Source organism: Piliocolobus tephrosceles, chromosome 5 (assembly GCF_002776525.5).
Source record: "Piliocolobus tephrosceles isolate RC106 chromosome 5, ASM277652v3, whole genome shotgun sequence".
Taxonomy (NCBI): Eukaryota; Metazoa; Chordata; class Mammalia; order Primates; family Cercopithecidae; genus Piliocolobus; species Piliocolobus tephrosceles.
In genome coordinates, this window is record NC_045438.1 from 794,412 (window position 1) to 819,133 (window position 24,722).

General features: G+C 34.6%; 1 pseudogene; it reads right to left on the minus strand.

Annotated features, from left to right (window-relative positions):
- Nucleotides 1-5,195: 5,195 nt before the first annotated feature.
- On the minus strand, nucleotides 5,196-5,939 carry LOC111530095 (annotated as a pseudogene).
- Between the last annotated feature and the right edge of the window lie 18,783 nt (nucleotides 5,940-24,722).

Genomic DNA, 24,722 nt, shown 5'->3' on the forward strand with positions numbered 1-24,722 from the left:
GGGCACCCAGATGCCCAGGGGACTAGAAAGAAATTGGAAAACAGCAGACCAAGAGTTGTATGAGCTCAAATCAAGTGAACTGCAAGGAGACATACTCAGTGATAGGAAGTTCTCTAAAGAACCCACAAACCATTCATTAGAAATAGAGTCAGCTTTAAACATTTGCCAAGCCTGGAAAGTACCAAGTCAGGACAATTTAGTCACACGAGATCTTTCCTAATCCTTTACATACCTCTCCTCCTCTCTTCGTCTACTACCAGTCTTTGATGCTGGAGGACTTAGAAACCAGACCTAACCAGTCGTGGCCAAAAGGGCGGAAACATAGCCAGGGAGAGAGCCTTTTCTTCAGCACCAGACCAGAGCTAGGGAGACTAAAAGCTTTAACTTTGAACGAAGTCTTTAATTATCATATCGACTGGACACATTAATTACTAAACTGGATCTTTTGTAAGCTCAAATGACTGAAAGACATTTTATTTTCTAACAATGAGCAGAAATTGTGAGTTTGCCCTAGATTTTGCCCAGTGGCTGGAGAACTTCTAGAGCTCTACTAAATCTGTAAGAGCAGTTATGGGTAGAAAATGCTGTTTATAATTGCAACCTATAAATTCATTTTCAATGTTATTCTGCTCCCTTTTCACTCAACTAAAACTTCACGGAGGTTCTCACAAGTCATTTCACATAACTCCAATCCATTTATTCATAATGGTTCAAGTGCATGATAAATCAATTTGACCTGTTGATAGGCACACTCTTTTCCTCCATCCAGTTTTATTTGCTACTTTACTCCTATGAAGAACAATTTTTTATATTAAACATGCAGCAATTAATACTCATGTATATATATTTTTTTAAATACTGATGCTATTTATTTCTAAGAGGTATTTCCAGTGATAAAATTTGTTGGTTGAATGATATCTATACATACATATATCCATAAAGGCATAAACACTTCACATTTCTTCCAGTAGTGAACAAGTGATTTTTTACCATGTCTCAACCAGCAGTGTAGGTTAAAGATATTTTCCATTTTTTGCCAGTCTAATGGGTACAAAATGATATTCACTAATACAATGACTTCTATTTCTTTGAAGAGAGACAAATTTGAAATTTCATTTTATATAACACCAACTCTTAGATTAAGAGTGTTTTTAAAAAGGTATACTAAAATGTTTACCTAGTCTTAATAAATCTTAGAACAAAAGAAGTTTGATTGACTTACCAGGGTCACACAGTTCCTTATTGGCAAACCAAAATAGCATTGCAACTGTGGTCTTTTGTCTTTCAAGGCAATTCTCCTTAAATTATAAAGCCATTCTTTAGCAGGAAAAGATTTGATTAATGAATAAAAAAGAGGTATAATTAATAATTGCAAGTGTTTCAAGAAGGTAGATAAAGAGCACTATGAGCTGAAATAAGTGGAGAATAGAAAGAGTGAATATTTGGAAGGAGTTAAAAAAAGTTATTTGAGGGATAATAAGTTAATAAGCATGATGTAAAGTTTCTCTAATGTAAATGGCAAAGATAACATCGTGAAGATAAGTTTAAAACAGATCTTACTTTCAATGTCAGGTTAAGATAGTTGTACTTTATGTTATAAATGAAGATGAAGCATTTTGAATAGGAGCATAGAAAAATCAGCAGTGTTGTAGAATAAATGATATGGAATATGTATATAGAACAGTTTTTAAATTACATATTTAAACAATGTATTCTTTCTTCATAAAAAGTTATTTTTTTAGTTTCTGATATTTAAGTGTCATCATGCAAACATACATACACAAATACATATTCTCTACATCTTTCAAAATAATTATTTGACTACATTATTTTTCCATAAAGATGCTGGATATGTTACCTCTTAAAAGGCTAATCAAGCTGTTTTTATAATTATATTTTTCTTCTAACATTATTCCCAAGATATGATACAGAACATAGATAATTCTATATTACCTAGATTCAAAACTTTCTTAAAATAGTGAAAGAAAAGTAAAAGAAACAAGAAGTCAGACATGAAAACTAAAGACTGAGGAGTTTATAAGATTGTGTTAGGAAGCATGGAGTGAATCTGCTGTAGAATGAGACATCCGAGTATATTCGACTGATGAAACACAAATAAAAATGAGCTCTGTTTCAATGGAGTGTACTCAACATAAGGAATTTTTATCCCTTAGAGATACTTGTGAAACTAATCTCAGGAAATGATTAGAATTCATGCATGAGAAATTTATAATTTAATTGCAAATTCATACTTAATATGTGCCAAAGATTTTGGTATATGCTAGATAATCAAGCTTATGAAACATGATCTCTTATTCAATTTTCTGTTGCTATAACAGAACACCACATATTGAGTAATTTATTTAAAAATGAGATGTATTGGCTCATGGTTCTGGAGGCCGAGAAGTCCAAGATCAAGGGGCCACCCCTGGTGAGGTCAAAACATTATGGAAGGTCTCACGCAGAGAATACACACACAATAAAGAAAATTGGGCTGAATTCATTTTTTACCAGGAGCCTACTCCCAAGATAACGGCATTAGTCCATTCATGAGGGCTCTACCCTCCTGACCTAATCACATTTTAAGGGTCTTATCTCTTAACACTATAAAGATAGCGATTAAATTTCGACAAGAGTTTTGGAGGAGACATTTAAACCACAGTGCATGGTCTTCACTTACAGATGTGTTAAAATTTATAAGATAAATAGATGTTTAAGTACACTACTTATTATTAGCAGCACTTACTGGTAGAACATCACCCTTGTCATTGTCAAAGATAAAATATTGAATAGATGAGAGTCTCTCAAAATGATTGTTTTTTTTCCTATTTTATTAGAGTGAGCAATGTCAATGTCAATGTCTTTCCCATTATGACATTTTAAAAATGTAATTTATGTTTTCAAAAAAGAATGTTTTTCTTCCTTCTGTAAACTTGAATGATAGTTATCATCTGTACTGCTTATTTAATGCTGATTACCTGATGCCTTTCGTTCAGTCATTTAACAAATATTTGGAGCATTTATTATGACCCAGGCACTATGCTGAGCACCTTTTTATATTTCTGGTTATATTTTTATGACTATAAATTGATAGCAATATCCAACCCTTAACTAAAATTTAAACTCTGCCAGATGAAAGAAAAAATATATATGTATTACCCACTTGTACTATGATTTATTGCATCTAACACCCACATATATGTGCTCTTTAAGTGTAGTATAACATCTGGCATCAAGCTGCTGTGATTCAAATTCTGGGTCCACAATTCACTAGCTATGTGATTTTGAGCAAGTTATTTGACCTGCGCCTAATTTTGTAGTCTGCCAAATCAGAATAATAAAGTATATATCTCCGATAGGTTTATAATGACTGATGATACCTGGCATAGTGTTCAGTGCATAATTGGTGTTTAATCAATGTCAGTTATAGGTAGTAAAGTAGGAAGATATTTTTAAAGTTTTTAACCTAATGTGGACCCTTACATTCAGAATACACTAGAAATGAAGGTATCCTTGATAAACCCAGTGATCAACAGAAATGCTATGAAAAAACGGGCAGGTCATGGGGCCTTTTGGGAACTTATTTTCTTATCCGTAAAGATTTATAAAGTACATGAAATTTTTTCTTAAATCTATTCAAATATTACTTTTATAAAGTTTTTCACTGAAGCAGAGTACCCACAGAGTACTGCGGCCTCTAGTCATGAAACATAGTACCGATCTGACATACAGAGTGCAAAAGTTATATGATGATTTAGGTGCCTGTTTCCTTTGAGCACCCACTGCCCATCTCATTAAGGTGACGAGGCATGGTTAAATAAAACTTATGAAAGAATGAGATACACCAAAAATAAGCTATCATTTATTACAGAAGGCAAAATATTGAATTACTGTAAAAGAGATAGGTTACCCTCTCACAAACAATGAGATGTTATTCATTCAAGATACACTTGTTAACACAATGCTTTCATCATAGCGATTCAGGAAAAAGTAACTGCCAAATATTTTCTCAAATGCTTTAAGAAAATAAAAACAAACTCTTTGGAGGGCAGATGTTGGCTGGTTGGTGCCTGTTCTTCTCTCTTTTCCCTTCGTCTCTGGCCATAAATCACATAGAGCCCAATCTTTAACTTTACAAGTGTTTGTCTTTTAACATTTTACTATGAAGAAAAAATGAAATTTCTTAAACCCCTATAGTCTGTAGGAGTCTTTTTCCTAATAAAATGCATTTGAGTCATTTGTGCAAAATACACCTCAGTGTCCTCACAAATAGTAAAGGGCAGTAACAGTGTTATCTGGATCTCATTTCCACTGCTCTTCCTAGCTTAACTGCAACAAATTCCATCATCCTTTCCAATTTGATTGTCTGTATCAAATATTTTTGAATCTGAATCTATGCCTTGGAGGGAAACCTTGCTTCATGGCCTCAATATAATTATCAGCAGCCATCTATGAAGCACAGCATGTATTGTATAAATATTTGGACTGATCGTCTATTGTGCCAGGAACTTTAAAAATGGTATTGCTTCACACATGATTTGCCTTCTAAAAATATCGACAGACACTATTAACTTGACAAGAGAGGAAAAGAAAAAGAAGTAATTAGATGTGGATGAAAAAAAGGGAGTGGTATTCAGCGCTTAAAAGGCAATTTTGGACCATCACTATTTACAGGAAAATAGAAAGGGTCAGAAGCAATGGAAATCTCATAATTCAATATTCAAAGAAATAAAGCCACAGGACAGAAAAGCACTGTGATGATTCATCTTCTCTGGACATTTTTGGTTCCCTTTCTTCAAAGCTTATTGAGAGTAAAAGAAGTAATTTCAGTAAGAATAAATGAAATGAAGCATGTTAGTTTAACTTTTCCATTGGCAATCCATAAAAAAGACACAAATTAGGAGTGAGACCTTGAATGAGCTACTTTACCTCCTTCGCTTCAGTTTTCTTAACTGTAGGATGTGTGTATTGACTAGACGGTGGTCATTATCTATGCCAGCTCTAATTTCTATGATTTGTAAATGCATGGCTGATTTAGCTGTCATGAGAATTTAGTCATCCAAACAACAGATTAAATTAGCTATAGCAATTTCCTAAATCTGTGAAGCTAGTATGTTGACTTTTTTCTTTTTCAATTTGAGAGCAGGTACTGTTTATTAACTGACCAGATTAGAAAAATAATCAAGGTAGACACCTTAGCTCATTCTTCTAATAAGCCTGTTGATCTGGTCTTCCCTGTTGCCAACATCTCCACCTTCTACAAAATGGGTGGTCTTTTTCTTCACTCCACCTCGTGCAGAAGATAATTTGAAGTGCCACAGGAAGTTATTTGCCTCTTTGAAGCGTTTCCAACAGTATAGATCTCATGAATCAGATCCTCCATGCAGATGATGCCATATTTACCAAGAGATCGAGCAATCAAAGCGTTATCTGTCAAAGCAATTCACTTCTTATTGATTTTGCCATAACCACGCTTGTAGATCAGCTCATTTACTGACTTCAGATTGGGTACCCCATGCAATATATGGCTCTACAATCCCCAGCGTGTTAATGGAAGCCTTGTTGAGCTTCACAGAGTTTCCATTGAAGATCTGACGAAGGCGAAGAAGCTGCAATACCTTTCGGACCTCTGGACTCACGCCATTGATACCTCTGGTCCTGATGACAAACGCCAATTTGGGTTCAGCAGGTACATAGAAGTTGCCAGCTTTTCTTGCCATCCTCGCCATTCGAATTTCAGTTGTGTACAACTGCCTATATTCCTTGTGATAGTACTTTGCTTTTTCATAGATAAGCTTCCTCCTAGGCTTTCGAAGCATCTTTTGGGCAAACTTCTTTCTCAGGCGCTTGATCTTCAGCTCTGCGAAATTCCTTCGCTTTTTCTTAAGGGTTTCTGGCAGAGCAGGAACCTTCTTCTGCTTCTCTTCTACACCCTCCATGGTTCCAGTCTTAAAAAGAGCGACTTTTTTCTTAAACTGATTTGACTTTTCTATTAGTTGAAGATAATGTACGTGTAAATAAGGGGAAACTGGTTTAGCTTCAGAGACCTGGGTTAAAACAATTCCTAAAAGAACCAATCAATAATAAATGATATGAATACATGATGGAGTGAGATTCAGTGTTTGAAATATAACTTTGAAGACATCAGTGTTTACATGAAAGAGAATTTGTCATAAGCAAAAGGGGATACATGATTATAAAAATCAACTTTTTCTTTTTATCAAGACAAATTTCAAATAGCATCAACCAAAACTGTATATCTGAGAGTGAAAGGGAAGAAACCAGGGGAATTAATCAGAAAATCAAACATAGTATAAATTCAAAAATATGAATGAATATTAGGTTGATCTACTATTATGATGAAATAGGTTTGGGAGGATGAGGGTGGAGGATCCCTTGAGGCCAGAAGTTCAAGACCAGTCTGAGTAAGTTGGTGAGATATTGTCTCTACAGAAAATAAAAATATTAGCTAGGTGTGGTAACATATGCCTGTGGTCTCAGCTACTCGAGATGCTGAGGCAGGAGGATTCCTTGAGCCCAGGAATTGGAGGAAGCAGTGAGCTATGATAACCTCGCTACATTCTAGTCTGGGCAACAAGGCAAGACCCTGTCTCAATTAAAAAGGAAGAAGAAAAGAAAGAAAAGAAGGAAAGAAGAGAAAGAAAAGAAAGAGAAAAAGAGAAGAAACAGTGATAAAGAAAGAAAGAAAGAAAGAAAGGTGAAAGAGAGAGAGAGAGAAAAAAAAGAAAGAAAGAAAAGAAAAGAAAAGAAGAAAGAAAGGTTTTTATTCTCAGTCTGAGCATGTCCCTATGCAAAAATAGAATTCTTGAGGTTTTCATAGATGCTTCTTCATTCTTAATGATTCCCCACTCTCATGACTCATCAGCAATCAATAAATCAATAAGAAATACATTTTTCAGCTGGGCACGGGTGCCGCCTGTAATCCCAGCACTCTGGGAGGCCGAGGAGGGTAAATCACAGGGTCAGGAGATCGAGACCATCCTGGCTAACACAGTGAAACCCAGTCTCTACTAAAAATACAAAAAATTAGCCGGAAGTGGTGGCGGGCACCTGTAGTCCCAGCTACTCGGGAGGCCGAGGCAGGAGGATGGCGTGAACCCGGGAGGTGGAGCTTTCAGTGAGCTGAGATCCGGCCACTGCAGTCCAGCCCAGGCGACAGAGCAAGACTCCGACAAAAAGAGAGAGAGAGAGAGAGAGAGAGAGAAAAGGAATACATTTTTCATTTCTAATACCCACTGCTACCTCTCCTCCAATGAAGGCCTCTTTGAGGAAGCTCCATTGCCTCAGCCTCAGACTGCTTATCTTCTACTCTATAAAGAAATATTTACATAACTTCAGTCCCAAAACCCTACCTAGGAAAACTGAACAAGTGGAAATGGTTGACTTAAATTCATGCTTATTGACTTTTTTTACAATTCAAACATAGAATGGGGTTGTAGATGATACAAGTATCAAAATTTGATGTGGTTAGGTTGAACAGTGGTTTACCCACCAACAAACAAGACACAGACCCTGACCAAGGAGCTCACAGTCTATGACATTTATGGAGACAAACTGTAAATATATAAAACGTTTTAAAAGTAGTCATTCAAATGTAATAAATGGATACTTAACTACACACACCCAGACACACACACACACACACAGAGTTATTTATCTCATTGCTTTTTGTGTTATTTATCAAGAAATATTGCCATCAGCTAACAAGTTGGAAAAAAAATAACTCACAAATTTGACACAAAATTTAAAGCAGCTCGTTATAATCAAGGGTCTGACTTTAAAACCTTTCAAGCCAAATTTATCCCTCATTAAAGGAAAAAGTTTGAAATGTTTGCTATCAAATATTGACTTAATTGCTATCAATATCAGAAATATTGATATTTAAATTCTCATAAACGTGGGCTGAAAGCATTATCAAAATCGTGTCTGAACAAGTTGTAATCATAATGTAGGCTAGTTTTTAAGACTGAAAAAATAAAGTAGGGATATTCTCTTCACAATTAATACCAGAAGTTCCTGTTACTAATAATCTTTCTGAAACTTACAAAGAACAGTGACAATCAAACTTGATAGGCAGTAGAGTTCCTACAACAGAGTTGGGCCTAAGTTAGGCACTCAATAATTACGTGTTGATAAATAAATGTTCAAGTAAATGAACTTAATGAAAGAACACTAAGCAAAGATTCATAAGTCTCAGTTCTACTGAAAATCCACATCATCTCTTGGAGATTTTATTTCTTCACATGTAAAATAAGAATTATTATACTTGTGTATCTCTCAAGGCTACTATAAAAATCAGAAAAAATATTAGATGAGAAAGCATGTTAGAACTAAGAGGAGATATAAATGAATCCTTTTGAGGCTAATAGAAAAAAAAGCCATATTTCTGACCACTCACAAAGAGTCAAGAGTGACTTTACTTAGTTGAAATATCCAGATGAAACTGGTGCTTGTAGAATTGAATGAATACACCTCTGGAATGTAAGCTTCACACTGATCTTTACTATAAACTGGACAAGGAGGTGACAACAGCTCCTTTATTTCTTAGATTTATTGCACTAACATAAACAGGATTGTTTCCTACATCTGGGAAAGAAGAGATTCTGCAAGAAATACATTTTGACCAAATGGTGGAATGGTCCTTGGTGTTTTTATCCAAACAAACAAAAAACCCAAAGCAATTGTGAAAGGAAACCAAAGAAAATAGCTCCTCTATTATCTTTATTTTAGGTCAAGCTATTTAGAAGCAAGTTCCTGCATTTTGGCTCAGGCCTAATGCTTTCACTCACTGAGCTTACCAGAATGGGAAAAGCTAGGGTTTGCATTCTAAATATCCACATTTGCTTTTCCTTTATATGACAAATGAAGGATCCTGACCTAGACCATAATTGCATAGTAAAAAGGATGGACTTGAGCTTGGTTAATAAAATAGGTTGATATCAGTATAGAGACTAATACAAGTACATTTATTTTAACTTTTCCAAATGTTGGAGATTCTTAAGGGAAAACTTTCAATATCTGTTATTTTATATTGATATTTTTTTCTGGAACAAACAGAATGGGAGTAATAAGCTGTCTACAGAGAAGGATCCCCAAGTATAAGGAACTCGGATTTTTTCTGTAGAGTTATATGTATCCTTTCATTTGGCAGAAGAAATTAAACCCAAGGCCTGACTCACCAATTCCTATATTAACCCGGATTACTACAAAATTCTGTTTCCTTTGAGATCCCCACAAATTCAGCACTGATCACATTTGTAGTCATGCTATACCTCAGCTCTCCTCACTATACTATGTATAATCAGAACAGCACTTGACAGGCATATGCACAATCATAGTAATTATTATTGAATGAGTAAATGAGTTTAAAAATTAATCTTAAATATTCTAAAATCTTTTTTTTCCCAATTTGCATTTAGACTGGGGTAAATCTAACTTTTCTTTGTTACTTTTGTGGATTCTTTTTCTCGTACTACGTATCTTCATATATCTTGCATCTTGGATTTGGAAGTATATTTAACACAGGAGGTTCTTTGTCATTCTTGTTTCTGTCTTTGCATTTCTCTTCATTATGTCTATAAGTAGTTTTAAAATTATGCTTCCAAAGCTCAAAAAGCTTTCATTGTATCTATAAATATATCTTAGATTACTTTCTTCTTTTCTAATTTACTACTGCTAACACATAAGAAACCAAATGATTTTCATATACGGGTATTGTATCCGATCACAGCATTGAAATTTATTTAAGTTTTAAAAGTTTCGTGATTAAAATCTTAGGTTTATTCATGTAAACTATCATATTTCAATAGTTTATTCTTTCTTTTCTAATTTTTATTCTTCCCATTTTTATAATTATTATATTGCTGAATCTCTCCAGTACAGTATAATGTTGAACAGACAAAATGATTTGTCTTCCTAACTTTAATGCAATATCATATGTACTGTTTGTTGTTCCATTATTGATAAAGACCCTTAATCAGGTTTAGGATTTACTTTATGTTCTTAGGTTTCTGGCTTATTTTTTTAATGACTGATTTCTAAATTTCATTAAATGTATCTACATCAGTCCGGATAATATTCTTTTTTAACTTAATTGGTGTTCCAATACATTGCATTGGAAATTTTTTTTTTTAATTTTTGTAAACCTATTTCCTCATGAAGTATTATTACTGTTATTATTGTCATTTAATACATAACTGAAATAATTCAAAAATTATTTCTTTAGGATTTTACATCTATATTCATAACTGAGTGGGTCTACAATTTTAATTTCCTGGATTGTCTTTTACAAGTTTTGGTATCAAATTTAAAATAGTGTTAGTGAAAAAATTAGAAAGCTTTCCCTTTTCTCCTCTACTCTCTGAAACCTGCCCTGGCTAGAGTGCAGTGGCACTATCAAGGCTCACTATACCCTGGACCTCCCAGGCTCAAGTGATCCTCCCACCTCAGTCTCCCAGGTCGCTGGGACCACAGGTGTGCACCACCATGCCTGGCTAATTTTTCTATTTTTTTATAGAGACCAGGTTTCACCATGTTGCCCAGGCTGGGAGTCTCTATTCTTTACATGTCCTTGAGTTATTGATGTATAGTTAATTTGTTATCAAGTTTTCTTTTTATATACTTTTTTCATTTCTGATATTTTGATCACACAAAGTTGAGATGAGAAATTTGTTTTATCACAGCTTTGGACATATTTATCTCCCTTCATCATTCCCTAATCAATTAGTATGGATTTCTCTTTCTCTGTAAAATAACTACTTGCAGATTATCAATAAAGTTTTCCAATAGTCTCAGGAATATTGCATGCCTATAAATTCCATGTTTAATGAATACCACTTTTAACCCTACCGTAAGATTTCTTGTAGGTAGTCTTACTATGTTACCTCATACTCCTGGGCCTAAGTGGTCTGCCTCTGCTGGCCTCAGCCTCCTACAGTGCTGGGATTACAGGTGTGAACCACTGATCCCAGCATATTCTTTGTTAAATCTTTTGTTAAATATAGTGAACCCCAAGTTTCTCTTCAAAGAATCAGTATGTCAGTATGTTCAGCTCTCTTATTCTTCAATTATCCATTTTAATGTTTAACTTCCTGGTTCTCTTCAGCTCCTCACTTCTAGTTTCAGTAAACAACTTTCCCGCCAGTCCTAATCAGTAGTTCACATCTGTTCCCCTAGTCACCTGCTCCTTCCTGACTCATCCCAGTCACCTGCTTTGACCTGAGTCACCCTTGGTTACCTGCTCTGACCTAAGTCACCTTTAGTTACCTGTTCCTAACCATCCTTCCCACCAAACCACTAATCCCACCACTCTGGTTCATACCCCTGCCCTCTTTAAAATAGCCAATTAACTTAGACTGTGCAGTCCAACCCCAGCCAATAGGGGAATGACACAGCAGTAGGGGCTACCTGGGTCAGGAATAAGAGCTCCTGTCCCTCCCCTGTCCAGGTGTGCTCTTGCCATTGTTTCATCTGCGAGGGGCACCCTTTCTGCAGAAAGTAAAAATTGCCTTGCTGAGAAAATTAAATTTATGTTTGAGTGCTATTTCTTTAAGGCACTGTGGAACAAGCATTTTGCATTTCTAACATTTTGAAACCACCTGCCAACATCACACTGCAACAATGAAACACTGTAACAACACAACATTAAATATTAAAATGTCTCAACATTAAAGACAAAGCAAGATAACCACTATTACTATTATGGTAACCATGATATTCCTTCATAACTTCACTGAGAAAAATCAAAATATCTGAAATATATTAGAAGAAAACTGAGTACCTCTTCTGTGAGCTATAAAAGACATACATAAACAAAAAAATATTTTGTCTGTTGAAAGAAAAGCTTAATGTAGTTTAATATATTTGTATAATAATATAGTAATATATAAACTAATATATAATATATTATATACTTTATATGTTTAATATATTTATATGTAACATTAATTTATATATTAATATACACATTTCACCACCAAATTGATCTAAATATAAAAATAATTCCAATAAAAATACTAATTATTATTTTTTTTGAAATGGAGTCTTACTCTGTCACCCAGGCTGGAGTGCAATGGCATGATCTCGGCTCACTGCAACCTCCGCCTCTGGGGTTCAAGTGATTCTCCTGATTCAACCTCTTGAGTAGCTGGGATTACAGGTGCATGCCACCACACCCAGCTCATTTTTGTATTTTTAGTAGAAACATGGTTTCACCATGTTAGACAGGCTGGTCTCGAACTTTTGACCTCATGATCTGCCCACCTCAACTTCCCAAGTTACTGTGATTACAGGTGTGAACCACCACGTGAGGCCAAAAATGCTAATTTTTTGTACAAACACAATCAAATATTTCTAAATAGACCTTCCTCTATTTGTTATGAGAAATCATTTATTTATTCATTTACCCATTTACTCATTAAATATTGAGGCTCTACTGTATGTGAAGCACTGTGCTAGGCAGAGGAATCACCAATGAAGACTATACTGTATAGGTTTATTTATTTATTTATTATTTTTCTTTTGAGATGCGTCTCACTCTGTCCCTCAGGCTGTAGTGCAGTGGAGTGCAGACTGGAGCTTGGCTCACTCAAACAGTCCTCCCACCTCAGCCTCCCAAGTAACTTGGACTACTGTGCGCCACCATGCCCAGCTATGTTGGGATCCGTGTGTTTCCTGAACAAAGGAAGGAACACACAAGACAACACAAGACAAGACAAACATGGCGGCTGCGCCGAACCACACGCTCTGCTTTATTTTATACCGTCGTTTGTGGAATGTTAGCAAGTCGCCAGACACATTGTTGTTTCTCTCATTCTTGTTTACATATAAACAAGCCCCCAGGTTCTGCTATTTGCAACTGAGGCCAGTCTTGTGGCTCCTTTGTCCTCCCTGTTTGCAGAGGAGGAATGCCCAGCTTCGTTTGCAAGAGTGGGACTATAATGTTAATGGGGGAATGGCCTGCTCAGTTGTAAAAGCAGATAGTCCTCTACACAGCTAATTTTTTTTTTTTTTTTTTGTATTTTGGTAGAGAGGTTTCACCAATGTTGCCCAGGCTGGTCTTGAACTCCTGGACTGAAGCAATTCACTCACTTTGGCCTCCCAACGTGCTGGCATTACAGGCGTGAGCCACCATGCCCAGCTCAATATGTATATTTAGATCTCATTTTTATGAAACATATATTCATACACAAATAGGAGATACACCAAATTGTTAGAAGTAGTTACCTCAGAGTCCTAGGAATTTTGGTAACACTTTTCTCAGTTTTGCTTATCTTTTTTTTGTTATCCTGAGAAAAATTACTTGTGTAATTTTTGTTAAAGAAAATAATCACTTTTTTGTATATGAATGAGATACATTATTTTAGAAATGCTAGAGATAAGACATAAAAAATCAATATGCATCTACATATTTGCATTGTCCATGAGGTTTAAGGAAAATATTCCTATCTTAATTTCTGCTACAAATATATTCTTGAAGAGAACACAGATGCTCATGCTTAATAAGCATAATACGAAATGTAGCTCTACCATCTGTTCATTTGCACTATATTATTTTAATAATTTTTTCTGACTTGTCAATCAATATATTAAGAAACTGAATGTGTATGTGTGTGTGTATAAAATGGACCAAATATAGGTTTTATTTCTTAGACTTGTAATACATATATACTAAATTGTGAAAAACCCTACTAGTCTGTTTTAATATGTAATTAATAGCTCTCTGCCACAATAATATATTTTTCTATCTTAGCTTTACTTTCTGATGCTTAATTCCATAAAGGCTTTAATTCTATCACCAATAAATCTAATTTTGCCCAAGTATTTGTATTGTTCTCTTTTGCCAGATAGGAAAATAAAAGCTGAAAATTTTATTCAACTTTCCCAAGACTACAAAACCTGTAAGTGTTAGAGATGAGATTTGGACTAAAGCATTCTGACTTCAGAATTAATTTTCTTAACCACCTCCTACTTTTAAGTTCCTGCATCATAATAGATATGTAATATGTTAACTGCTAACTGGTTATGCTTGTCACATTACACGAAGGGGAAAGCTATTTCCCACATGGTCTACAGTCATATTCAGGATGACCCAGAGACCAAAAATAAATATTTTAAGTAATTCAAGTTAGAATAAAAGGGAAGGAAGAAAGACATAAAGTGAGAAGGTCAATCAGATTAATACTGGAAAGGTTTTTGGTTAAAGGGGAAAGAATGTCATTTGGAGAAAAAATGAGTCATGATGTGGATGGGAAATTGACTTGGAAACAAATCACAGTTCTGAAATGATAATTCTTTGAGATTATTGTGAAGTTTTCTCTACTTAAATTCTATATTTTCTGTGTAAAATGCTTGTATTTATAAATCAAAACTTATTTTGTGAGTTAAAACCACTCTATTGAAAATAAAAAATTATTGGCTTTCCAATAGTAAAAGAGAACTTAATAGTGAACTCTAAGCTCTTCAAGTATAATTTCTATTTCTCTTTCCTATTTTGATTCAATTGTAATGCTGCTCTTCTTATTAAGTTTTTGTTGTTCTTGTTATTTTGCTTAATTTAATGAAGTTCTTCCCTCTAATTATAGGTGTATATTTTGTGCAAGTTTTTAAAAATTAATTTTTAAATCACATAGCAGGTCAAGTATTAGAAGCAATTTCCATTTGATTTTAGTTGAATATAATCTGGGATATTTTTGCTAGTTGGTTTATTATTCAGATACTTTTGATGAATAAAATACAAACTACTTTATTCTGAAATAAAATCAATGATGAAAATGTTTTAGTGGCTCATTAAATAATTATGACTTAAAAAAAGAAACAGTGTATCAAACAGCATTTGGAGGCAATAGAAATTAAAATAAATTTACAAAGAGAAAATGATTCAACATGTTTGCTATTGTATTTCCCTTCATCTAATTTGCATAATATTCCATTCTCTGTAGTCATTCAGTAGTCAAAACTCACTGTTAGGTAATAATTGAAGAAGCAACCAAGATTTAGTGTTTATGCAGATCTCATTAGCATTAAATCTTGAGCAAACAGACTTGATGTGCAATGGAAAATTTCTCAACTAAGATTTTCATAATGCATTTTGTTTTCAAATTCCTGTCCTGCTTTCAAACAGGTTACATAGAGGCACATGATTTTTCTGTGTAGTGTTTTTTACTTCTTAACTTTTGAAATATGTAAAAGTTCCAGTTTGAGTTGATTATCAAGGCTTTCTTCTTTTTCAGAAGTCAGATTTGTTCTTTCTTTGTGTGTGTGTGTATGCGAGCCTGCCTTAATAATCTACAAGAATTTTTAATTATGGAAGATTGAATTTTAGTTATTGGTAGGAAGGTAGAAGGTATAAAACATAGAACTCCATGTCCTTAATTTTAATTTATTAATAATTTGGGTTATTTTACATATAACATAGATAAATGCTTTTCTCCTCAGAAATCAAGATTTTATTTAATCGATATTTATTTAGTTTTATGATCCATGTCTACAAATCCCACAGATATCAGCTATTAATTCTAACATTTGGAAGGGCTTTTGTTTTTTGTGGGATTTGTTTGGAAGCAGGCAAGCAATTATAAAGGTGGAAACCCTAGTCACAAAAAAACTTGAAAACATACATTTTTTTTTTTTCCTTACCATCCATCTGGCTCAGAACTTGAGTTTTTAAAAGATGTTTTCCTGCCCACGAGTTGATATTAGAGTCTGATAATAATACTCTAGTTTCCTTATGAAGGCTTAATTTTTTTTTTCCTGTGAACCCTTTTAGAAGAAACTGTATTCTTTTTGGTCACATTTGTGAAAGAGGGAAACATGCATATGGTCACCAAGTCCTCAAAATATCTTTCCACTGGATATGAAGGCAGAAGATAGTTTCTTAGTTCCTTGAAGGATGACACAGAAGGATGACACTGGTTTTCAGTGAGAGGTAAAAGAGGTAAACTGTGTGTAGCTCTTATCAGTGAAGGATATTGAATAAGAAATATTGTATACCTGTGTTAGTCACTAGCAGACATAAGGTTTCTATGAGGAAGCCAGCCACTTGCTCTACAGAACACCTAGTAATTGTATTTCACCATGTGTTTCCAGATGCCAAGCAACTGTTGCTTATTTTGTTATAGATTTACTCCCTGCCAGTTTATTGTGTTTCAAACAATAGATGATGCAGACCATGGGAACTTCAGTTAAAATGTATTCCCTAAACATGTCCGGATGTCACACATAGATTTTTGGTGGGAAAACAAGGTAGATAAAGCAGTATCATTGACCATGACAAATAATATTTAAAGGTACTGAATTAGTATGAGGAAGTTTATGCTAAATTAAGATGTTTGGTTAGGGTAGGAAATGCTATCTATTTCAACATGGAAAGAAAAATAATTTCTTCTGTCTGGAGATTTAATAGACAAAATGCTCAGGTTTGCCAGGTGTTTGTCAGAGTTAAATTGTTTTTCATTAAGTTTTCATCCTTCTATTCTAATCATGTTCATTAATTTCGTATCATTCTAAGGAGTAAGACTTTTTTTTAATGTCCACATCCCTTTTGTATTACAAGAGGTGGTAAATGTATTTTTCCACCAGACTATTTCTCAAAGGAGCACCAAAGTAAATTTTATTCCAGTCTTATCAAATCATAAAAAACATGAAGATCTTTTTAAAGGAGGGCTATCATTTTATAATTTATTAACAGTAGAAGCATATCATATAGTTCTTTAATTTCTTTACTGTGACAGAAAAAACACTGGTCAGGTGTATATGGCTAATGTTAATACAAGACATTAAAATTCTTACTAACATCTGAGAAAAAGTAAATGATTTTATGTCAGATTAAATTAAGGTTTCTGCATTAAAGGTGATTAAAATAAACATTTCAGAATTTATCCATATAAGTAAAATTTCCAGGAGATAACATTTAGCTTTAAGAGTAACTAGTGCTGTTTAAAATGACCTCTGCTTAGTTTTTATATTCTTGTTGCCTGAAATTTTTATGTAATATAAAACCATACTCACCTTTCATTAGTTACTTTATATCAGTATACTCTGCATACTCAAAATAAACGCAGGCCAGCTGAGCTAATTCACAGGGTCATTTCACTGAATGTCAGGAAAACAGCTACCTAATCTGCTGGGATTTGGTTCATAGCCAAAGGAAGGCGGCAACTTCTCCAGTCTGACTGAAGCTGCTACACCACAACCAATGTCTTCAGCATTGAGAAACACAGCATGTCTCTACAGCTGGCCAAGGGCTGGATATTGTAGGTCATACTTCAGCCAAATAACATTTCTCATGAGACCCAATGTATTCATTTAAGTATGTCTAACTAGAGTGCATTTCAATTACATAGTCAATTTAAACATGTGGCCTACCTTTAAAAGATGCTGTAACTTAGGCCGGGCGCGGTGGCTCAAGCCTGTAATCCCAGCACTTTGGGAGGCCAAGACGGGCGGATCACGAGGTCAGGAGATCGAGACCATCCTGGCGAACACGTGAAACCCCGTCTCTACTAAAAAATACAAAAACAAAACTAGCCGGGCGAGGTGGCGGCGCCTGTAGTCCCAGCTACTCGGGAGGCTGAGGCAGGAGAATGGCGGGAACCCGGGAGTCGGAGCTTGCAGTGAGCTGAGATCCGGCCACTGCACTCCAGCCTGGGTGATAGCGAGACTCCGTCTCAAAAAAAAAAAAAAAAAAAAAAAAAAAAAAAAAAAAAAAAAAAAAAAAGATGCGTAACTTTAATTGAAAAAGCCTTTTAGTGGTTATTCGGTTCAAAATTTTCTTATAATTTTTTAAAAAGAAAAAGGCTTAAAATACTAAAATCTACATTTTAAATGTTAGACTATTAGGATATGGGGATGCATGGATGAGTGGATGGAAAATTAAATGGATGGAGTCAATTGTGTATTTATAAAACAAATCTTACCTTTTGCAGTGATTCATTTGTTTTCCTCAATAGTTTGACAAATTTAAACTTCTTAACTATATGGGAATGAGGCAAAGCAGAAGATTTTAAGCTGAAGAATTAAAATTCACTGTTCTATTAAAGAACTTCAAAAAAAGATAAAATATCTCTGATAATTATAATATAATCAACACAATTGTGGCTTACTTGTCTAAAAAGTCAAGTTTTATTTGAATTTTCAGGAACCTAGATATAAATAAGCCCATGAGAAATACAAGATGCCTATCTAAGGAGGAAGCACCTGCTTTTATTTAATATCCAACTTGTATTTATAAAGTGGAAAAGAGGAGGTGATATGAACTATTGGAAAGTTCTTACGATGGGCTAGGGAGTTTATTAATACAATCTTATTTGATGTACCCTAAAAATGTATGAGATAGAGTTATCATCTCTATTTTACGGTTTTGGAAATCTTAAATAGCTATGACTATAGCTATTACGAAGCTAAGAAATGAGGAGCTTTCTCATGCCATGCAGAATTCTTTTTGTTACTGTTACTGTCAAGTTAATATAAGCTTTCTCAATATGATTGGTTGAATCAATGGCTTCTGAAAATTTAGATTTTATAGATCTGTGGAAATAATTCAAGCAAGTAATCAAAAAATATTTTGGAAACCGACTTAATATTGCCAATTATTATTGGCAAAGTTAAGCCATTTTAAAAATTGTATCTATTATCACAATTCTATTTTAAAATGTAAAAAAATATAAAAAACTAAAACCTCAGAATGATAGACAGACTGTGAACTAATAAATGTAGCTTTAAGAAAATCAACTGGATTGTCCGATGCAGTCTGATTTCAAACTGGACGGGTAAAAACCTGTCCTAGTCCTCAAATTGGCATCAGGAAAAACACTGATTTAGACTATCTCTTAGGAAAAAAAAATTGTAACGTCTAACATTCTAATCACTTCATTTTATAAGGAGAAAAAGACCAGGTTATTCTACATCTCCAAAACTGATTTTAATAATCTTGACCTCGAGCTGCTTAAAAGTAGTTTTTCAACATTCAAGAAGAAAATAAAAGCTCTTCCTGGACTGAGTAGGGGCTAGAGAGAGTCAAAGAAAATGTAGTGTGCATGTCAACCAGTGTTGCAAAGAGCAGAGGCCTGGAAGAAGCACAGGCTCTACACAGATGACATTGAGTGAGGAGATCATGGCAGAGACACAGACACTGGTGCCCAACAGCCAAGTTCAGGTGCAATAGCCACTGCTTGGACAGACGCTAACCTAGACCAATAGACGGCACAAAGACCAGAGTCCTCTCTCAACGCCAGCACTATATATACATGACTACAGAAATTAGATAACCCCAGGAGAAGACCAGGAACACATAAGGGGAACTCCCAGAGGATGACATTTTGCCCTAGAAGTATCTTAAGATACTTAGAGTAACCTTAGAGGTAAACTGTTCAATTACAGAAATACAAAGTTATAGTTTAGTATATCTAAGGTGGGGTTAACATTTTTAAACCACCCACAAATATTTGAGTTAAATCTATTATTAGAAAGGACAATTGGAACTTGATATCTTGCTTTTCCTATTCTGAAGAAATATGTATGGTGAGATCAGTAAATAGCATAACTGTTTGGCTGAAAGTTAAAAGAGACTCAAAGAGAATTAGCTAATTATTCAGGTCACTTATTTTAGTCCCTTAGAGACATTAAGCAATAGTACCATCTAATTTTTAGTATATTTTCTCTGTCTTAAGAACATTTAGGAAGAAAACAGTAGTTTCAATTTTTTATAGGTTCTATTCAGAGAGGCATTAAAATCCTTAACCTATTTCTCACCGGAAGGAGAAAGGAAAGAAGAAAATTAAGTGCTGTTTGTTCATCCTTTGTAGTTCAGAATAAAGTATTGGTTATTTTTTAAATTCTACTTATCGTTTCTCTTGCCTGATTTTTCTTCTGCCTTGGACAAAGGAGGCTCCTTAAAAAGATGTTGTCATCTGAGCAAAATCTGGGTTAAGATAAATTGAATGTTGATCCTTAGTTTAGTTTTTGAATTGGCAAGTTTTAAAAACAGAGCAATTCTAAGCAAAAAGAAGTGTTTCCAAATGGTAAATTTTTTTCTTCATAATAAAAGGGCCCTGAATGTTGTATTAGTTTGTTTTCAAGCCACTAATAAGTTGTACCCAAGACTGAGTAATTTACAAAAGAAAGAGGTTTAATGGGCTCACAGTTCCACGTGGATGGGGAGCCCTCACGATCATGATGGAAGGTGAAAGGCACATTTCACATGGCAGCAGACAAAAGAAGAGAACTTGTGCAGGGAAACTCCCCTTTATAAAACCATCAGATCTCATGAGACTTATTCACTGTCACAAGACCAGCACAGGAAAGACCTGCCCCCATGATTCAATTACATTCCACTGGGTCCCTCCCACAAAATGTGGGAATCATGGGAGCTACAATTCAAGATGAGATCTGGGTGGGGACACAGCCAAATAATATAAAATGTTTAGTCTCTAACTTCTCTTTTTCCCCTGAAATTCTTTGCCTACTTCAAGGCAAACACTGATACACTGCACTACATAGTTGTGTAAGAAAAAGAGTATGGGCTCTCAAGTCACAGAATTCTAAGGTAAAATCATCTGTCTATTGGCTGAGCATAGCAAATAAAATACTTAGTCTTCTGGACCTGATTTTAAACATTTATTCTCAACATTATCATTGACAACCCTTCATTCTGCCCCAGAGTTCCATCTACAAGATGGAAAAGCAAAAACAAACTCAATCCATAGTGTTTACAATTCTTGGCCAGCAAATTCTGTGTATTAGTTAGATATTGCTGCATAACAAATCATTTCAAAACTTAGTGGCTTAGAACAGCAACCCTTTACTATAGTTCACAAATCATGGGAAAGCTGAGTGGTTCTTTAGGTCTTGGCTGGGCTCCCTCATGTGTCTGTCATCAGCTGAGTATTGACTATGAGCCAGCTTTGCTGATCTTGGATGCTTTATCCAATGTGCTTCTGTATCTGATGTGTTTATGACTTTGCTTAGGACAGCTGAGGTGACTTGGCTCTGATCCATCTGCTCTCTAATTCTCCATTAGGTTAGCCTGGGCTTGTTTATAGGAACGAGGCAGAGATTCCAAGAGACGAGAAGAGAATGACATTTCTGCTACATTCTATTAGTCAGAGCAAGTTACAGGGCCAGCTGGGGAGAAGCTGTAAAGTCACATTTCAGAAGACATGGATATAAGAAAGGGTAGAGAATTGTGACCATTTTTATCATCAACTATAGCATGTGTTTAATGTCTGGGAGAGAGGGGCAAGACATTACTGGTGCTAATACTATTAGCCAGTGTGCACTGAATATTTATTATATACTAGGTATATGTGATTATGTTTCAAAAATTACATGAAGTAAGGTTTTATTACTCCTATTTTATTAATAGGGAAACTAAGGCAATATGAGATGATATTTGTGTTGGACAAAAAATAACCTTAGCTTGTTATGAGTCCTAAGAACCAACTGTTAGAAAAAACAGAAAGAGGTGTCTCCCCTAGATTTTGATTCTAATACCCAAAATAGAAATGCTATCACCTATTTTTGTCTCTCAAATAACTGTTTTTGTTTTAATAGACTATTATAATATTGATCAGTGATATTCATACCTAAATGTCTTCTTATCTACATAACTGCTGCAGCGAATTACTACCAGTGTACTTACTATCTTTCATCTATTTTACCAGAACTTTTTGAGTGAGGTTGAACAACGGTGCCATTGACCAGCATCTATTTTTGTTTTTGTGCAAAGCACAGTTACATCAAATATATATTTTTAACAGTTCTTATCCTGATTAACTCACTTAGCTGCAACCAGTTCATATGCCAGAGGAATGAAAGAAGAAAGGAGAAGGCACAAAGTTACTGAAAGTTGAGTGGGTGATATATTAAGATAAGAATGCTGTAAACTCGCTTAATCATAGGATATAGACGGTGCCATGAAAATAATTTATCACTGTGTTATTTAGTAAGAACAAGATTTATTTTTTTAGCAGTTTACCTAGTTTGTCTTAAAATTCCATTGTTTGGCAAGCATGATTAATTTTACCCTAGGGTTCATGGAAACTAAGAATTAGAGAGATTGAGTGAAAATATCTTTAATTATAAGTCAGAAGACGGTTCTGAACCTGATTCTCCATTACAAGACAAGTGATTTTTTTACAAGCTAAGTGATCTTTGGGAGTCTCATTTTCCTCATTTATAGTATTGAAATAATGCTACCTTCTCTCCCATCCTAACTGTATTTTTGCAAAATGTAAAGTTGATAATGTGAGGACAGGGTTTTGTAAACTGAAAAGCACTAAACAGCTATAAAGCACAGCTGATGTAACAATTCGGCATACAGAAAGTTTCCCCTGCTGCACTTGCCTCCATTATGAAAGTTTAGGAGGATTCCTTCTTCAAATGTGCACTCAAGCTTGTTACTAATTTAGGCAGTGTTTTATCGTGTACATGGTAATAATATAGAGGAAAAGATCAAAACATCTATATTATTAGAAGTTAATAAAAATAGAGCCTCCATTTTTGTGGGTCTGTGCTACAGAAACGGAACAGTTATGAATCACAAATACGTGTGAGTGTATACACACACATAATTTTTCTCTTCTTTTGTAACAATTTGCCAAAGGGGAATCATGGCAGAATTTATGACCTTCTAAGGAAGGTAGAATATCAGCAATTTGATAAAAACAGAAAATGCAGCACGTGATAAATCTGAAAGGAACAATCATGCCCAGAGAGTCATCTAAAGTTTCAGGGGTCTTGCTTGGTAGAAGGGAATGTAAGTTTAGCAAAGAAAAAATAATCCGTCATTGATGATAACATCAATAGTAGCTGTTGTGTATGGAGCATGTCCTCTCTATTACCTCTTTACATGTACTGTCCTTGCTTTTTCTTAACAATATCAGTATGGAGAATTGTTCTCCCTCTACAAATGAAAACACAGACTTATAGAGGTTATATAATCTGACCAATGCCACACAGCTATTCAGTGACAGGTAAAATCCTGTCTTTAGATTCAAAGCTTATTGAGAAAATATCTATCTTATATCTCCTTTACTAATTTTATTTCCTTTACTAATTCAGTCTGATGTTATAATACATAGAGTTATTACATACCTTATATCTGTATAGTGCTTTTCAACTACATCGTTCAGTGAGAACAAAATTCTTCCTCCCATTTGGAGAAGTTTGCCTATGAAGAAGATTAAACGTTTTCAAGTGTTGAAGGCTGTTCCTTACCCCCACTAAGTTTGCATATAATCAGTAATAACATCAAAGATTTACTAGAGTGTCTATTCAGTGCCTTCACTAGGCACTATAGAGAAAAGAAAATGAATAATATTAATTACTCATTCTGGAGGAACTACGGCTTTCTTGGCAAGAACACGTACACACAAATAATATCAGTGCAAGGCAATGTTTACTAAAAGTCAAAAAGAGAAAGGAAATTTCCAATGACAGGTCAGAAAAAACAAGCAAGTAGGGAAAGAAAGGATTCTTTATAAAGGCTTGGCTATTTCAATAGCATTACAGCTGATAGTTCCTGGATGAAGATGGAGGGAAATTATTCCTGGGAAAAAAATGTAACATGGATTATAGAGACAATAAATGGTGGAGCATCTTCATTTTTCAGGTGGAGGAGTAGCAAGCAGTAAAGTTGAAGAAGTAGTAGAGGTTTTTAAAGGCTGTGATAAGAAATTTTGATTGTATTAGTGTACAATGATAGAGACTGAATGAGAATCTAAAAAGAATAGAACTATGCTTTGAAAGAACTCATCTGTTGGTACACATGGAGGAGAAAAGACTGGTTATGAGACGCCTAAGAAATACATTTTTTGAGGGATCAAACAGACATTGAACATTTAGGATTTGCCTCTCAGCATAATTGGAGCTGATTAATATGGGTTTGGAAGTTACACACGGAATTGACTTTTTGAAGTCTTGGAAGAAAATAACGAAGAAAATAAAAGGAAATAAACAAAGATGAAACAGGAAACTATTTGAAATGCTTGCATTTGGGATGTGAGAAGAAAAAGTAGAGGCCATGAAGGAAAAGAGAAGAACAGATTTTTTAAAAAATTCAAAGCACAGGATTCTACATTCTAATGGCTAATGTGAAAGATTGTATTAATTGTTGTAAAGTCCAATAGAAGTGCCATAAAAATAAGACTAGAAACTGGATTCTACCTTTAGGATTGGTAATCTCTGAGGGGATATTTTCAGTGCAGCATCAGAGCCAATTTTACTCATAAAAGGATGTACAGAGAGAAGAAAAAAAGGACTTTATATAAAGAGAGCCAATCCAGGTAATTTGATTCACTAATTCGACTTTTTTGGAAGGCTGAAAGACTGGGCACAAGTTGCACTTTGCTGAAATCAAATAAATAATTTCCAAGACTTCTTTCCTTTAAGCCACATACATGTAGGCGAAGAGTTCAAGTCTGACTTAGAGAATCAGATTTGAAATAATAAAAATGCTTATCCTGTGAAACATTAGACACAAACTTGTGGTCTTTCATTGTAGGAACAAAAGAAAAAAGAAACCAAAAGAGTTCTTAAAATTGCCCTTTTTAATGCTGTTCCACAGAAAGGAAACAAAGAGTAAGCCAGTTTTCCAAAGTAGAAATAAAGGTGGAAGGAAACTTGCCTGGCAGGCGTGGCTGTCGCAGAAAGTCCAACATAAGTATGGTAGGAGTTACTGAGGTAAAAGAGAAACACTACAACTT